This window comes from Paroedura picta, chromosome 11 (assembly GCF_049243985.1).
Source record: "Paroedura picta isolate Pp20150507F chromosome 11, Ppicta_v3.0, whole genome shotgun sequence".
Taxonomy (NCBI): Eukaryota; Metazoa; Chordata; class Lepidosauria; order Squamata; family Gekkonidae; genus Paroedura; species Paroedura picta.
The window spans coordinates 45,152,848-45,166,309 of NC_135379.1; the positions used below are offsets into that span (position 1 = coordinate 45,152,848).

The 13,462-nt window shown below is 41.6% G+C and overlaps 1 protein-coding gene across 3 annotated transcripts in view; it reads right to left on the bottom strand.

Moving 5' to 3' along the window:
- Window positions 1-6,213: 6,213 nt before the first annotated feature.
- The window catches only part of BBS9 (Bardet-Biedl syndrome 9), a 249,944-nt gene continuing 242,695 nt past the window's right edge, over window positions 6,214-13,462 (bottom strand). For 2 of the 3 annotated variants that reach the window (XM_077302587.1, XM_077302586.1), the window contains one exon: window positions 6,214-13,107. The gene's annotated coding sequence lies outside the window, so the exon portion shown is untranslated. The remainder of the gene's footprint in view (window positions 13,108-13,462) is intronic. The other variant, XR_013225256.1, reaches the window with a different exon arrangement.

Below are 13,462 nucleotides of genomic sequence, written 5' to 3' on the forward strand. Positions count from 1 at the left end.
ACAGACACCCTGTGAAGGAGTTGAGGCTGAGAGAGCCCTGAGATTACTGAAGAAGAAGAGTTGGTTCTTATATGCCACTTTTCTCTACCCAAAGGAGTCTCAAAGCAGCTGACAGCCACCTTCCCTTTCCTCTCCCCACCACAGACACCCTGTGAGGGAGGTGAGGCTGAGAGAGCCCTGAGATTACTGTAATCTGAGATTACAGAGGAACGGGGAATCAAACACAGTTTGCCAGATTAGAAGTTTGTGCTCCTAACCGCTACACAAAACAGAGCTCTTCCTGTATCTCTTGTCGTACGCCCCTCTGTCAGAAACACAACTGGTGTGTTGTACCTGATAGTGCTGAGGCCATTTAAAGCTGGTGACAGCACAAAAGCACAAAAACGGAAGAAGAGAGGGGGAAAGATCATGAGGTCACAAAAGTATGGCTATGAATTGGTTGGTGGCCACAGTGTAAAGGGATGGCTTGTATGTGACTTGGGGAGAACACATGACCAAGCGTATGGGAGTTCTGTTCTCCTAATGGAGTGCATGGCCAGAGGGTGTTTTTTCCTTTTTGGCTTTTATTATTGCCATACATCATGAGCACCAATGATGCTTTTCTACAAAGAGTCACAAAAACAGAGAGGGGATGAGCTGCTGGAGAGAACCAGCGGGGGAGAAAGTTGAGAGGTTAAGTAGATAGGAAAGACAATGGACTTCGGAACAGAGGCAGTAACTGATGGGATCAAAAGTAGGAGTGATGTGAAAAAAAAGGCAGAGGAAGGAATTAGGTTGTATTCGATCAAATCCTGCTGTTCACTTGGCTAAACAGTCTTAGTGGGAGATCTCATAAAGGCCCGCTCCTTGCACTGAAAATGTGCCCGGAGCCGTAATTAGCTTCATGGCCTTGTCCCATGCAAAAGGAAAATGTCACACGGTGGTGGGAGTATTTGGAGACGTTGTGGTTGAATCTGGGTACCAGCTGTTGCCTTTGTAAAAGAGCCTGCGGTGGACACCCACAGCTCCACCAGGCTGGAAGGAGAAAGAGCCAGCATCTGACAGCCCAATGCGCTTTCCCCCTCACACTTCTAACCCCACCTCCACGGTTTTGGCTAGTTGAACATTCCAAATGGCTGGTTAGAGAAAACTTCTCAAAGGGTCTCCGGTCCTCTCCTGACCTCCACGCCTCGGCAGTTGGACACCATTTAGCCGGCCAGACGTGTGTCAATAATTGGGGAGGGGCAGGATGTAGACCACTATTTTAGATGTGCTGGTTCTTTCCCGTATTACTGTTCTGTTTTGGATCTGTCCTTGGAATATTCCGCACCTTCTGACTGCCAGACGAGTGTGTGTGAGCTACCATTTAGTACTCATCTGATCACCAGCTGACATTTACTGAATGATTCATCTACACATTAGTTCCTGCTGCTGAATTTGGGCTTAATGAACAAGAGCAAGGCAGGCACACTGCTGTTAAGTCTGTTCTCCTTGTTAAAGCTCGGAGGCGCTTCTGAAAGTCTATGTGGGTGAGTCAGCCCCTTGACTTTACTGGACTGAAGCCATCCAAGATAAGCCTCCCTTCAAAGGCAGCTGCTTGCACTGTCTTTCAGTAACTGATTCAAGGTGCAATAGGATGGCACAGACTGTGTTTCTTTTACCTCCACACAGTCAAGTCACATTTCTCAGGACATGGACAACTCCTGCAGTCAGAGGAAGTATGCTGGCTTTGCCTTATTTCTGATAGATTTGAAGGAAATTTCTGCAATAGGCAGTGTGTATCCCGTAGTGGCAGGGGGGGGACATGGAAACATGTCCAGTATGTTGTTGTTCTTGTTAGGTGCGAAGTCGTGTCCGACCCATCGCGACCCCATGGACAATGATCCTCCAGGCCTTCCTGTCCTCTTATTTATTGCTTTATACCTTATTTATTAATACAGCTCTATTTACTGTGCATTGATCATGGCTGAAGAAACCGTAAGGCAAGTCCCCACTCTGAGGACCTTAAAGATAGGTTCACATTGCAAAATGAAAGTCCATGTACCAGTCAGGGTTTCTCCCAACCCTCCTGCAAGAAAATTGTAAGGATTAACTAGAATGGGACAACATACTCCTAACAGTAAATTATAGAAGAGAGACAGAGAGAGAGAGTCTAACCAAAAAGTGACAGAAGAGGACTATTGTTGTGCTTCGGGGATGGAATCTAATGCCCTAGTTTTATGGTTCTGTCATACTGGACTCTTGCGAGTCCATGGACTGCAAAGCGAACAAACCGGTCAGTCCTAAAGGAGATCAGCCCTGATTGCTCCTTAGAAGGCCAGATTCTGAAGATGAAGCTCAAACACTTTGGGCACCTCCTGAGAAGGAAGGACTCCCTGGAGAAGAGCCTAATGCTGGGAGCGATTGAGGGCAAAAGAAGAAGAGGACGACAGAGAATGAGGTGGCTGGATGGAGTCCCTGAAGCAGTAGGTGCAAACTTAAATGGACTCCGGGGAATGGTAGAGGACAGGAAGGCCTGGAGGATCATTGTCCATGGGGTCGCGATGGGTTGGACACGACTTCGCAACTAACAACAACAACAAAACTAATACTACTCATGTCACCTGTTTATATTTATGCATATTGACATTTTTATCATTTATGTCATTGTAATAAAACTGGGGATTTAAAAAAAAATCTAGGATTGATTTTGCCCTTTGCTGATTTCCCAACTGGTAAATAGTCTCTGACACTGCATAAGGTTGAGTTGACTTAGCACCTTTCCCAGAATCCTCTTTCCTCCATTCAGTTTCCTCCTCCCAATGGAATATCCTCAACTCATTTCTTGTGAGCTCATTAAGCATTCTTGACATTTATTCTCACATATTTAATTATATACCATATATGTTATACTAAAGTGTTTGTTTTGGGGGGAGGGCCATTTTAAATGTGATTCTGTTATGTATGTTTTGATTTGTTTGCTGCTGTTTCGGCCTGTTTCGGTCAAAAAGATGGGATACAGAGTTTGTAAAATAAAATACCATTATCTTATGGTAACTGCTGGTGACACTGGCTTGTGTCATTCACACCATTATTTACAAGAAGAAGAGTTGGTTCTTATATGCCGCTTTTCTCTACCCGAAGTAGTCTCAAAGCGGCTTAGTCGCCTTCCCTTTCCTCTCCCCACAACAGACACCCTGTGAGGGAGCCCTGATATTACTGCTCGTCAGAACAACTTTATCAGTGCCGTGGCAAGCTCAGGCTCACCCAGCTGGCTGCATGTTGCATGTTGTATGTAATTGCATGTGTGGGAGCACAGATTCAAACCTGGCTTGCCAGATGAGAAGTCTGCACCCCTAACCACTACACCAAGCTGGTGGGTATTATCTCCCATCATTTTTTCCCCCAGACTGAATTCCATGCAGTGAGCATGTTGCTTGAAGTCAGATAAGCTGTGGGTAAGGATTTCCTATCAACCCAGGTCCTGCAATCACACAAGTTCTTCCTTGAAACGCTTGCTCCACTAAGATGGCCCGAATGTCTGATGAACTACTGGAGTTTCACTGCCAGGCTAGAATTGGCAAGTGTGAATCTTGGGAGGTGCAGACTCCCCTCCATACAGGCATGGCAGAAAAACTGTGGTTTGCAGACGGTCTCCTTTTATTGAATCTCTTGCCATTATAAATGCCAAGACGGTAGGAAGAAGCTCAGCACAGGCAGCTATAGAGATATAGTCGCTGGTTTGATACTGTGAAAAGCTGATTGCTTTGGGTTATTTATGAATCCCAACTGAATCTACCAAGGAAAGAAAACTTTAATCAGCTCCTTTATGTGTCTAGCAACTGATTTTTATCTGTGCTTGCAATATACTGTAGTCACTTTAATTACTAATTATTGGATGCTTGTCTCTTAATGTCATTGGATCAACAGTGCTATAACTAACTTGTTACAAACTGATGTTGCCCAGATGTATCATGCCAATCAAATCCCTTCAGGGGGTTCGAAACAGTTTACATATAGTTACTCTACGATCCATCCAGCTTTCAGGGACTCAACTCTTTGGCTCACCAGGAGAACTACATCAGATGTCCTTGGTCAATCTCTGAGCCAATGATGGAAATGTCCGTGCTCTCCGTGGAATATTTCACCTCAGGAATCAGAAATTACCTTTGCAGGTTTCTAGAATGACAGTCAAATGCTCTGAGTTTCATTTTAGGTACTCCTGGAGAGGAGGCTTCCAAGAACATACAATTTGCAGACAGTGGGCTTAGGTTTCAGAAATTTGGAGACGGTACTTTGGTGGCCATACTGCTGCAACAGGCATGGGATCGTATCAGTTCAGTGGTAAATTGCTAAATTCTGATGGCTATTTATGAGGCATCAGGGGGAAAAAAACTTTCTCTTTATTTGCCCTAACCATCATCTGGGTTACACAATTAAGCCAAGTGATCTACTTCCAAGACTGCTTTCACTAATCCTGATCTCTCTTTGTTGTAACTGGATAATCCTGTGATCCATATAACCAGCTCATATATTTCCTTTGTTTTTAACTTTGTTGGAAGAATTGAGATTTTTGGACAAAATGGGAGCAAAGGCATTTAAGAGAGAGGCCTCAGCCTTCAAGGAAGTTTCAGTCTGTGAATGATTACAAGCTTGTTAGAGACCATTTAGATTCCCACAACTTGCAATCATCTGGGAAATATAATGCTATTTAATAACTGGGGGGGGGGGGAGTCTGGAGATACCTTCTTAGTATGTTTATTTTTCTGCATATCTTTTATTCTCTCGCCCAGAGCAGATGTTAAGATACGGTGGCCAAGACACACTGCCAGAAGATATCAGGTCAAATCACTTAATGTTGTTTTGCTTCAATCCCACAACTAATTAAATCTATTGTTTTTACACTGAATGCTAATAAAATGCTGATAGATAGCAGGGCTGTGATATCTTGGACACACTTCAAAAACAAATGAGCACAGGGGAAATCAGCAGAGCAGATAAAACGGCCTAAAATTGATGCTGCATATGTTTCGGATTTTAAATAAATAATGATTGAAACAGTGGCAATACTGCAGCTCAAAATAATCGACATTTTAAAAATAAGCATTTCAAAACACAAACATCATTGCAATGATTTTTTTAAGATAGATGGGATCTTAATCATTAAGCCAAAAAGGGTATGAACAAGCACATTTGCAGAGTCCACGAAGTAGAAATCAGTTTATCATCTGCTATCTCTTGCAAATGATTTCAGTCAAGTCTGTTCCCCTGTAAATGGCACAAATATTATTTGGATCCCTGGCTGCACTTTTGCTGGAGAATGACATTTGACTGGAGGGAGACAGAGGTTCTACTGAACGACAGAGTCAAACAAATGGGAACCCACAAGAATTTTCAGGGGGCACTTCATTTCCCCATCACCCCCTCCCCATGCTATGTCCTCTTTTTCTCCTCCCGATATAGAGGGAAACCAAGAGGATTTAGGGGCTAGAACACTTTTGCTTTGAATAAGGTGACCAGATTTCAACATTGGTAAAGTGGGGCACCACTGACCAGGGGGGGGGGGCGTTCTTGATTTAAAATTTGGTCTATATGGAGCAACAAAAAGTTTCATAGAATGCATAGAACACAAAAATAGTATTGTAATATATATTTTTAAATTTCAACGTAAGTACAATTTGCCAGGTGCCCTCAGATGTCCCTCCAAAAGTGGGACAATCTGGTCACTTTAGCTTTGAAGAAAGGCTAAAGAAACAGGGATTTTTCAATTTAGAGAAAAAAACTGGTAGGGGAACATGATACGAATTTATGAAATTATGCAAAGGCCAGATAAGAGTGGATAAAGATAACTTTTTGACTTTTCTCCACAGTATTAGAACTCAGGTGTCCAATGAAGCTAGCTGCTATTCAATTTTGAACTGCTAAAGGAAGTATTTAACAGATGAGTAAAATAATGGAATTCACATCCTGAGGATATAGTGATGGCCATATGTACTGATGGTTTAAAAGGGGATTAGCTAGATTTGTGAATGATAGGTCCATCAGTGGCTTCTGGCCACAGTGATTGAAGAGAGCATCAAAATTTAGAGTCTCTCTATCCCCCTTCCCATATTATTTCCACTTTCCTCTATAAAGCAAAAATATCCCAACTTAACCCAAACCAAAACTACTTCAATCCTTTCCAGTTTCAAAGGCAAGTAACTCTTTCTCAGAATAACTCAACTCTACGCAAAACAGAGGGGAAAAGTGTTGAGCTTGCTTCAATAAGGAAAATATTTATTCAGCACACTACATAAATAATAGTGGGGATTTCCCCCCCCCCCTACAGAAGAATTCATATGTAAATTATCTCCACTTAATGTCCTTTGGTTCCTGGCAGTAGATTGTAATTCATATACAACAACAAGACTGCTCAAGTATATTTCTAATGCAAGACAATACAGGATGACAATAAGTAAACATATATTGCTGAAGTAACATCTAATCCTTTAGAAAAAATGTAACTAATTACACTTTGCCTAGTGTTACTTTGGAAGCAAAATTTAATTTTGACAGCAAAAACAATGTGCAGGTTTCAATATTATATTAAATTATGGTCCACGTTGTGATCTACAGAGGAATTATTCTGTTTTTAGTGCTCTGTTCTAACTAGGACAAGCAAACCATGATAGCACAACCTGCAAAACATTCTAAACAGAGTTACACCTTTCTAATGTCCACAGACGTTGATGAGCTTCAAAGGGTATAACTTTGCTTAGCTAGGGGTGCACACTTCGTCTCAGTTTGGCCACCCCGGTGATCACCGAAGCCTGAGGCGACCAGCACCGCAGTGCATAGAGGGGCAGTGGCAGTGTGCCAGCCGGTGGCTGCATGCAGGTGCAGAGCCCTGCTCCTGCATGTGGCTGCTGGCTGGCATGCTGCTGCCGCCACCGCCCCTCCTCTCCGCAGCACTGGCCTCCTATGTGCCGCTTCAGGCTTCAGTGTTCACCGAGGCGGCCGAACCGAGCCGAAGCGCACAACCCTACATAGAACTGCTGTGCTAGATACCATTTAAACGGTTTATGAACTAGGTTCTCGGTGTCATTAAAATCAGTGACACTCCGACCAACTTTGATGCAGCTGTTGAGGCTCAACTGGACCGCGGGCTGGTAAACTGGTTTTACAAATATTCCCTCCCCCCTTCAAATAGAACATTTATGTCACAGGATGCAAGTTAGAAAGTGCTTTTAAAACGGTAGAAAGTTAAAACAGCATCTTTTTTTTTTTTTTTAAAGGTCAAGTTAGGATCACCGATGGACTGGCTAAAATTGACCATGCTGTGCCCACAATATTACATTTACATGTGTATATAATAGCTCTGACAAAGGCAGAAGCTTGTTTTGGTACAATCATCTCATAAAAATAGACTCTTTACATAACTTGATGAAGTGACATCCATTCTGCATATTTAAAAGCTGGTCAGGTTTTAAAGGGCATTTTTTTTACATTTGTGTTTCTTACTAAAAATGTAATTAACGAAGGTGCTACGTAAAAAAAATTCTATTTACACCGCATCTCTTTTTTAAAAAAAGGGTTAGAGCAGGGGTAGTCAACCTGTGGTCCTCCAGATGTTCATGGACTACATTTCCCATGACCCCCTGCCAGCAAACGCTCGTGGGAGTTGTAGTCCATGAACATCTGGAGGACCACAGGTTGACTACCCCTGGGTTAGAGACCTCCTTATTAGGTTACAAACCTTATGTTGCTGCCTCAATATCGCTCCAGAGTCCCACGCCTGACACGGTCAGCAATGTTATCGTCATTGGCTTCAGAAACTTGAGTGTTGACATCTGCACATCTGGCCCTCCAAAATGAGAAAACTGATTTTTTTTGTTTTGGCTTTTTTGTACACATTTGGCTTTTTCTAATTTTTGGCAATCAAAATAATCACATCGCAACCAATATTATACTTGAGGACATTCAGTAATGCTGTTGAATAAACAGCAAATGGGGGTGTCTTTTCAATAACATCTTTTTGATCATGGGAAACCAAAATGGCCTTCTTTGATCCCTTAGTCCAAATGTCCCTTGCTATTGAAAGAATTTGCCTATGGGATTGCCTCCTTTTATCACAAGGGATGCAGCCTTCTCACTTTATTATACTTTGTCCTGCATTTCCTTCTTTTATAAATACTCCAGGACAAGAGTTTCTGTGCTGGTAAATTGGCCTTTAAATCCCTACTAATACCAAGAGGAACTTGCAAAATTCCCATTTTTTGCATCAACCAGGGCTGTATAAAATGGGGCTACTGGCCATGTATTGAAGCTTGCCATAAGTGCGATAGATTCTGTGGTCCAGACGTCCTGGGACTGAGACTAGATCAAGTACCTGGCAATTCTCAAGACCCAGCTAGCATATAATGCACAGCCCAGAAGCCACACGTGGTACAGGCCTGCCGTATATGTTTGCGATGTGTTGCAGCCTTAATTTCCATAATAATTTTGAATCATAGACCACGATATAGGCAAATGGGAATGAAAACAATTTGGAAATTCTTTCAATATAACCGAACATAAGGACGACACGTATATGGCAAAATAAGCCTATTGTGGCTAAGTTCCATTTTTAAAAGCTCCAAATTCTGTTTTAGGGAGCGAGCCAAGTTACTGTCAGCAAAAAGCCCCATCACACCTTTTGCACTGACCCTGCCTGCTTGGCTGCCTGGTTTCCCCCTTACACTTTAATCAGCTTTCTTGCTAGACACAGCTAGAGTTGCCTTGCTCAAGCTGCATTTATGACTTACGGAGCTTTGATGGGTTTTTTCCAAACTTGCTGAGAGACATGAACTGGCCAACATTCCCAGAGCAGTGGATAGCTTTTTGTCAAGTATAGGCAGCTTTTCATTATTAAAGGTTAGTGCTCCAGAACCCAGGAGACTATTTGCAGATTCCTCTTCCTGATAAACAATGCAGCTAAAATATAGTTACCTGGTTCCTGCTTTCTTTGTTCTCCTATGGAACATGTGCTTGAGCACCATCAAGACAGATTGCAGGCCTTTTAAAAGCTTGCCACTGACTTTTCATGTTATCTTAAGCCCAAAAAAAGGCCTTTAAAAATCCAGTTTAAAGAATATTATAATTTTATTAATCCTCGAATGCCTGGAGAGTCTGATTTCCCATGTAATTTTTTTCCATTTAAGGTGCTCATGGCCTAACTGCACAAACATTCCATAGTGCTCTTTCAAAACCAATACATATCTATTTCGAAGGCATATATAAGAAATATACGTCTCTCAGATCAGATGTTGGCATGGCAATGGCAAAAGACAAATGAAAATTTTCCTTATTGTGTTTTAGTTTTCAGTGAAAACTCTGAAAGTCATGAACAGTTGGGTAAAAGTGCCTCTTAACACTGAAGAAAGTAAATCTGTCTCTGAAGTATACCAATTCAGTCTGCATGAAGAGGTTTATATGATGCAATGTATGATAAAAAAAAATCCTAGCACATGGAAGAGAAGGTTAGGTTAGAATCTTTCCCCCTTACGTGCCAGGTTTATAACGTTTCTTGTATAAAGAAACAGTCAATCCTGTGAGGCCCTATCAGGAGTCTAAAATGATATAAACCAGGTACAGGTTTATCTCTTTAATAGGAACGAAGCCAAACCAACAGGCCTCTTCTCCTCCACATTCTTCTCCTCATTTTTTTTCTAAACCTAGAACAGTGTAGGGAAGATATCTTTGGTTGACGTCTACCACTACAGGTTTTTACAGGTACTTCTGGGAGAGACTGACCCAACGTTTTTGAAAACACTGAAATCTACAAAGCCTTTTCAAGAGGAAATCTAACAGCGTCAATATAATTTTAAATAATTAGAACTGCAGAAATGCGGTCACATACAATAATAAAGAACTGGAGCATTGGACATTTCATCAGAGTTACCTACAAAACAACTACCCATAAAAGAATCCATGAAAGAGATGAGCTTGAGAACTGTACTGAATATTTTAGTTGAAGTGCTCATGGAATTGACTATTTCCCTGTGAATTATTCTTTGGTCCCTGAGAGAAAGAGACAGAGTGAGAGAGGGAAAGAGAGCACAAGGGGGTACACATGTATTTTTTAACAGGTACATTTGCATTTTGTGGCAGTTTCCAACATTTTGTTTCTGCAGAAAAGCGTATAAGAAAGGACCAGAAAGGAAACAAACATGAAATCTGGGCTCTACTCCTGCCGCTATGGCGAGGCCCTTCACATTCAATACAAATTAAATTATGACAGCTGTGTTAAAACTGTTCTTTCTACTTGGGCACAAACACAGCACACAAATAAAAAACTTGCCTAAAGTGTGCTGGCGCTCTAATTCAAACCATCCTCCAACATCAGAACAAAATCTGGGGCCGGCGCTAAACTGTGACTTCAAACCCAAATGTTGGAATTAACGTTATGCAAATTTTCTGCATCAGTGATTTGGGCGTGGTGCCGAATATATCTCACCCTCCTTTAAAGAGTACCACTCCTGGGGCTTCGAAGACTACAGATGAGCAGAAAAACACAAACCAAAAGAGAAGCGGCTAGCCAAGAGTCTAACAGCAACATGCACCGTTACAGTTACTATAAAGAATCAAGGTTAGCAAGGAGATGGACAATACATCTCTGTCTGCAGAAGAACTGGTACAGGAGAATATAAAATCTACAGCAGCAAAAAACAACACTGAATACAGAACACAAGGTAAAGGTGGGTAGGGGGAGATTATGGCACAGCAGCCCACTCCAAACAAGTTTATGTGAAATATCCAAACAGGGCCACAGGAAAGAAGATAACATTATTTCTTTCTCTTCCAATATTCTCTTCAGAAAGAACGTGAGGTTCCCCAAAGCTTTACAGGGAAACTGATGAACTAGAATCATGCCTAATCCTGCACGGGAGGGGGGGGGGGAGAGTGGTATCTAGCAATCTGAAATCTTCTCTATCTACTTTCCATCAGGCTGAAATGGCGCTTAAACTGGGTACAATCAAGCACTGAAGCCCCACTGATTTCAGCAGGAAACTTGTGCATGTAGATAACTCACCCCAAATCAACGGGACTTAAAGTGATAATTTCTGGCCAGGCTGCACTCACAGTATTTAGGCCTCACTCAGAGGCAGACAACCACCTTTGATAGATGCTCTCAGTATCTTGATTACTATGGAAACGTTTATATTCATAGACATTGTTGGACTGAATTAGTAATACAATTCTAGGTTATAGGGACACAAACAGGGCCAAATAGTACAATAAGTACTTCACAGAGCAATAAGAAGAATATGTGACTGGAGGATTTATTTTGGTCCAAAAAAACAAATAAATTCTGAAGTTACAAGCAATTGGCTATTGGGAAAATAGATGATATGGGAGAATCTTGCCATTGGTGGACTCAAGACTCACAATTTCACCTATTTGCATTCCCGGGTCTAATCATGAGAGAGACCTTCTAGCCTGTTTTGACTCCCACCATTGTTGTTACATTTTGCAGGAAATCTGTTTGTTCTACTGAGAGGCAGCAGACCCCTGCCTCCTTTACCATTCAAGGTGATTCTCTGAACATATTGCCCAATTCCCCATGGAGGATAAAAGTCTACTGTAGCTAAATTTATAATTTTTATCCACAGTCACTACCTCGAAGAGAGACAGGACGCCCATACGCTATATACCAAAACAAAAGCTATTATTTGCTTGCCATAATGTTATACCCCTCATCTGCTAGCTGAAACACGTGCTAGAACTTCCCTGCTGATTAACTGCGGAATGCAGAGGAAGTTTGCCAAAGTAGTCAGCTCAAGGTGATAAAAGAATAGGAGATTTTTACATTATGTATCCCTACCTAAGAATTCATGCTGCATGTGCTGCCAAATAAGTAGCAGTTTTGCAATCTGATGTGGTGTAATGAAGGGGTAGTCAACCTGTGGTCCTCCAGATGTCCATGGACTACAATTCCCTGCCAGCGTTTGCTGGCAGGGGCTCATGGGAATTGTAGTCCATGGACATCTGGAGGACCACAGGTTGACTACCCCTGGTGTAATGGCTAGACTAAAAACCAAAACCAAAAACAGAAGCAACCTATGCTTTAATATTGGTGTATGTCGGCCTGAGTTATTTTCAGACAATGGAACACCTCTCTGAATAACACTCTGTTCATTAATCTCAACTTCAATTGCCTTTTTACATGTTCTCTATTGGTATACAAATGGCCTATCTGATAAGGCTGATCTGATAAATCCCCTAAACGAAACATAACAAAACTAGAGTTTCAGAACAAAATAACTTGTTAGGACTGACCTTGAAATATTTGGATTCTAGGACTATATAGTTTTCTTGCAGTCAAGGTATACAGCTAAAATCAAATCTGTCCTCTGAATCTACTCTGTAGGATACTCAAAATTAATCCAGATTTGGATTCCTGCATATATCTGTTTCAAGCCAAAATGACATTAATTAAACTATCAATCCTATTTTTAAGTGGCAGGATGTTAGAACTTCCAGACTGGAACACACATTGCAGGGGGGGAGAGACATTTCATTGCCTGGACTTTTTTCCCACATGTAAAGGAGGTGCTGAAAATACGTTGTAAATATATTTTATCTGCAAAATGTCATTTAAGAGTAGGTCTGTAATAGAGAGAATGAGAAATATGATGGAATACTTGTGATTTTTTAGTGATATATTCAACCACACAGTTGAATAGTTGAAGGAAAAGAAAATACAACCATTTTATCAATTGTAACGTGAGAGGAAGGGGACTTCACAAACTCCAAGAGAGACGGCGCATGAAACACATTTAAAATGAGATGTGTGAAAGAGGCTGCACATTTCATTTTCTAAAAAGCTTCATCGGATATCAACTTTTTAAAAGTCTGCTTACTCTCCCAGTTAATAAGCAGCCCCAAACTTGGCCATGAACAAGTTGCCAAAAGATTTGTCTCTGGTAAAAGGAGAGCCAGGTGAGTAGATGTAACTGGAAGTATTTTGCACTGTTATTGGACTTTCTCCTGGAGGCTGGTTGTGTTCACTACAGCGGAAAATAAACGGGTCCTGCTGGATTGTAAATGCACAGATTTAAAAATCCTCCTGAGGGTTCTCTTGAGCTTTTCATGGCTTTTCTGCTTCCTGTAATTCATCCTGTGGCAAATCTAGAGAGAAACAGAAAGAAAGAAAAAGGAAGATGATGACTCCACGTGGTTATACCTCGCAGCTTTGATGTTAATACTTTGCAATTCTATCATTTGCCAAAGTCCTGTGAATCACTAAAACCAATACTCTCCAGTAATTTAATTTCCTGATATTCCATTACTCTGCAAGTTACGGGGGCATTTACATGTGCAATTCAGCTCTTGTGACCAAGTGTAACTAACCTCAGAAGGTAAGACAATGGAGGACGGAAACTTATTTTGAGGGGTGTGTTTTAAAGTGCCGTTCTTTCATAACAGACCCTTTGGGAGAAATGTCTGTACCAAACCATTACCCCCCCCCACCCTGCCCCCAGGG